We start from the raw sequence: 4,912 nt of genomic DNA on the forward strand, positions 1-4,912 counted from the left end.
GTGGCAAGTCTAATAATCCTTTCTACTAAAGGCACAAGGCCTGAAATTCTTTTGGGGGTAGGGGTTAGTCGATTACATCGCTTCCAGTGTTTCACTGGTACTTAATTTGTCGACCCCGAAAGGATGAAAAGCAAAGTCGACCTCAGTAGAATTTGAACTCAGAACGTAGAGACAGGCGAAATACTTATTTCTTTATTGCCCACAAGGGGCTAGACATAGAGGGGACAAACAAGGACAGACAAAGGGATTAAGTCGATTACATCTACCCCAGTGCGTAACTGGTACTTAATTTATCGACCCCGAAAGAATGAAAGGCAAAGTCGACCTCAGTAGGATTTGAACTCAGAACGTAGCGACAGGCAAAATACCGTTAAGCATTTCGCCCGGCGTGCAAGTCAAAAAATAACATTGTGATTGATATTGCTTTTCTTAACAGTTATTGATAATTTGTATAAATAATTCGTAACAAAATACAAATTTACAATAGCATAAGAAAAACGTTGGCATCGATGCTGCAACATAACTTTGAAGTGGAATCCGGTTTTTACGAGAAAAACAAAATTGTGTTTCACTGCCGTAATATTAAAAATATATTTCTATATATGTAAAAATTGGCTTTCAGAACATCTCTGATGAATTTCTTTAACCAACAGAAGTGTAATGTCTAATAATTTAAAAGACTTGAGGAAGGAGCCAGGATATTTGAAGTTGAAATATAGTTTTAAACAAAACATTTTAGTGTTGCGTGTTCCACTAAAAAAGTATATGATTTCGTTATAAAACAACCAAATTATAACTATTTACATTAATATAATTAATAAAATATCAGAAATAACAGCAGAATTTTTTTTTAAATGTAATTAAACCTAATTTTTGTAATTAAATTATGTAAACACAAACACCTTACCTTAGCACAATGTTAGTGTAGACACGTTTATGCTTGAATTTACAATAACTTTCAAATATATATTGTAAATAAGAATTTTTAGTGATTTATTTTTTTTTTCGCGATGCTAAATGTCTAACTTGAAAAAAAAATTAGAACATTCAGCAATTAAAAAGACATCCAGTAACTTTAAAAAAACTTTTAAAGAATGTAGGTTTCGTTTCGCTTGTTTTGGTTTCGCTATAATTACTGGAGACAAGTGTCCTTTCAAGTACGTTACCGAGAAATTTAATTGTGGAATAAATTATCATACATTAACAGTGTTGGACAAAAGTTATCATACACTAGCAGTATAGCCAGGCTTTTCCCGGGATTAAGTTAGGATTATTAAGCTAATCAAGTTCTTTATTTCAAACCAAACTAAGTAACATCGATGTTAAATTTGGGCAGAACCAGTGTCGCGACGGGAGCGCATGGGTTGGGAGTTTGATCGGCAGAGGTGATCAGGTTACACATGCCAGCCCTTTGAAAACACCACCCTCATCATCTAACCCCTCTCTGCCCATGGGTTGGGAACCCTTCCAGCAAGGAAAATAGAATGCCCAAAAGGACTCCCGATTCTCTTCACAACTAAGTCTTAAGTATATGTGTATGTGTGTATATATATATATATATGCTTAAATCTCTCTGAGAGATTTAGAAATATTATATTTCTAATTTTGGATCAGTGAATGAACTTCACTATGATTATATAAGTTTGCGAGGGCTAAACAGGCCCCTTTAACCAGCTGGCAAGCTACTTCAGGCTGAAACATGTCCCTGAATGCTGGCTAGGCTGGGTGGAGGAGCTTGTCTACCCCTCGCAAACTTAAGGACACAGTAATTGTGTCAAGGCCGACAGGAAGCGGTCCAGCTTCCTAGGGCTAAACGGCAGTAGTGTGTTCCCTTCTTGGGATTGTCACATTAAGTTGACAATACACTACAACTTTATATATATATGGACAACACACACATACACACGTGTACGTACGTACACCAATTGTATACATATTTTTTGTACGCATACATGTTCGTGTGTGTGTGTTGCCCGTATATCAACAAAACACTTTTTTCCTCGATAGAAAAAAACAACAAAAGTCTTAACAAAAACTTACTCACCCCTAGAAGAGGACTTTGGATTTCTCCGACTTAAAAATTGTTAAAAGTTTTGGTTGAAAATTTATTTTTACTGCTGCTATTCGCAGGTGCCTCTGGGAAAAATAAGTTGACGAAAATACAGCTATAGTGGTCATGGCGAATGTCCTAAAATTGGGCCACATGCGTGCTAATTTGTGGACGTGCATTAATTACATTCACACACACACATCCTGCCTTTGATATAGACAGATTAACAGTGTTGGAGAAAAATTATCATAAATTAACAGTGACGAATGAAAGAGTTTTGGTAAATTTTGCTAAGTGCACACACTTAAATTTACCATTATTATCATACATTAATAGTGGGTTAAATATTGCCTTTACAATAGTTAAGTAATCTCCACGTCGTAAGTTCAAATCTCGCTGGCATCGACATTTTTATTCTTTAAGTGAAATGCTGCACAAATGTGCCTTGTCACAGATATTTGTTTCTTCATAACTTACAGAAACATGGACATCTTTTAATGATATTTTAAAATTTTTTTACAGATATGCTTCAGATACTACAGATTCTGAATATATCGGAATTTGTTATAAAAACAATTTTTTCCCGAGGCTGGGAAGAGGAGCTTCGGGACATTCAGACGAGTTGGTTCTCTTTCCTAATAACTTTCAGCAAAGAAATCGATATTTTTTTAATGAAATTTTCTATAAATATCTTTCAGATAGATTACGATTATATCGGAATTTAATGTTAAAAAGAAACAAACAAAAAAAAAACAACCCCAAAATTGGTGGGTTTGCACACATCACAAAGTTTTAAGAAATTTCAAGTTGCATTTTGTGATGTGTCTGTATATGTGCGAACCCACGAATATCTTTTTTTTTTTTTTTCGCTTTTCATATCAAATCTCGATATAATCGTAATATACATCATCTGAAATTATAGAAAATTTCATTAAAAAATATATCCATTTTTCGGCAAGTTATGAGGAAACAAAGCCAACCGTTATGAATTTTCAGAAACTCTTCTTCTCACCATCGGAAAACCAAATCCCGATGTAATCGCAATCTACACATTCTGAAGTTTATTTGTAGAAAATTTCATTAAAGAATATCCATTTTTCTGAATGTTATGAGGAAACAAATTCGAGGGAGACGGGTACCTTTGTGTAGGTAAGCCGGTATAGCGATTACAGATCTCCCCTCTCCCCAGTAACTTGAAATTGCTTTCAGATTACTCCCGGTGGTAATTTGAAATCGATTTCAAGTTACCATCACCTAAAATACTTCCCCAAAATGTTCGTCTCTGTGGTAGTAAATAGGAGAATCATTTCTCAATTGTGTTCTCTGTTTTGTGCAATTTTCTAATTTGAGTTTGTAAAACTATTGACTATTATCGAAATAAGAGACTTCTTTAGTGGATCCGCCTAAAATTACGGAACATCACACTAGAAGTTTTACTGGAGAATCATTATTATGTTTACTGTGAAGATGCCCGTGTCTACAAGACAGAAAAGTACGCCGACTTGGCTAGAGACCTGTGGGACGCTGGATTCAAAACCAAAGTCTCCGCAGTCGAGGTTGGCGTCAGGGGATTTGTTGGCTCATCTGCCTACAGCCTCATGAAACAGCTGTCCATCTATGGAAGAAGCAGGGCGAGAACCTTGAGTGCCGGAGAAGGCCTAAAGTTGGATCTGGTCTAGGAGGAACAAAGGCTAACTTCATAAGGCTTAATTTGCCCCAATTCAAGCGAGTGCCAGATTCGCGTAATCCCGTTGGCACCGTGAGAAAAGGGAACCCTCAAACCTGGGTCGTCCGAGCGCTGGCTAGTGTAACCAGCTGGAATTGGGTACTTAGCCCTTCCCAGGGTTGCAGCAGTGTTAGTAACTAATCCCACCTAAGGCGTACTAAAACGGACAGTAGGTAGACATCCGGGAGTCATGACTCGGATGTGTCCCCCTCCCCCACAAGAGTGTCAGAAGTTAAGGGCCGAAACATTTGCCTAAAGGCGTGGAGTGTCTCCTCTGAGGACCACCTGCTGTTACGCTCTTCCCGAGTTTCTTTCTACTTATCATCATCATCATTTTTCTTCTGTAACTTAGAAATATAATTACTAAAAAATTAATAATACAGGTTTGCATCAAGAGAGACAATGGGTAAACCCATTAAATGTGTTTATGTTCATTATGTGTGTGTGTGTGCGCGTAATGTGTACATGAAAGAGAAAATCAGAGGTTTTCACTGAGTTTTCAATTAGTTATTTAAGCTGAAGAAGTTTGAAAGAAGCATATCCAGAATGGCTACTTTTAGTATATTAGAATAGCTCAGTCCGTTCAAAAGGTACGATAGAAAACACGGGGCGAAAGTAAAGAATACGTACACTCGGTGGTTAGGGTTTTTACACACAAAACGGGTGGTGTACGTATTCTTTACCTCCGCCAAACACGGCACTCTTTCGATATTTTATCCGTCATTCCTTACATCGAAAGAATGCCGAAAACACGAACAGCAGTTCAGTATCTATATATATAAAAATGAGAATGTGTGTCTGTCTGTCTGTCTGTATGAATCCCTAAAACTCGAGAACTACGCAACCAATTTCATTCAAATTTTACACATGCCTTACTTAGGGTTCCAGTTGTGTTTTAGTCAAAAAATTTTTTTAACTTCTTGCAGAGTTCGAGCCTACGGCAACATAATATCTCCTCCACTATTTAAGTATTACGTGTTAAAAGTGAAACAAAAACACTCATGTCAAATACTTTCACTTTAAAAATGAAACTATTCCACTAACTGAAACAATCACATTTCGATACTGTAGTGACAGATACTTTCACAGAGAGAGAAAGAGAGAGACAGAAAGAGAGAGAGAGAGAGAGATAGATG

At 36.7% G+C, this 4,912-nt stretch overlaps 2 protein-coding genes across 8 annotated transcripts in view; one reads left to right on the forward strand and one right to left on the reverse strand.

Moving 5' to 3' along the window:
- Window positions 1-4,912, forward strand: part of LOC106883744 (zinc finger protein Pegasus) — a 103,549-nt gene that overhangs the window by 86,067 nt on the left and 12,570 nt on the right. The gene's annotated exons all lie outside the window — the stretch shown is intronic.
- The window catches only part of LOC106875516 (uncharacterized protein RP689), a 33,609-nt gene that overhangs the window by 26,275 nt on the left and 2,422 nt on the right, over window positions 1-4,912 (reverse strand). The window contains exon 1 of one of the 6 annotated variants that reach the window (XM_014923695.2): window positions 2,045-2,480. The exons of 3 other annotated variants lie outside the window; for them this stretch is intronic. The gene's annotated coding sequence lies outside the window, so the exon portion shown is untranslated. Of the gene's footprint in view, window positions 1-907; window positions 1,134-2,040; window positions 2,481-4,912 lie in introns of those variants that run through there. 2 more of the 6 variants (XM_052965984.1, XM_014923696.2) reach the window with 2 other exon arrangements.

The sequence above is a fragment of the Octopus bimaculoides genome, chromosome 3, assembly GCF_001194135.2.
Source record: "Octopus bimaculoides isolate UCB-OBI-ISO-001 chromosome 3, ASM119413v2, whole genome shotgun sequence".
Classification (NCBI taxonomy): Eukaryota; Metazoa; Mollusca; class Cephalopoda; order Octopoda; family Octopodidae; genus Octopus; species Octopus bimaculoides.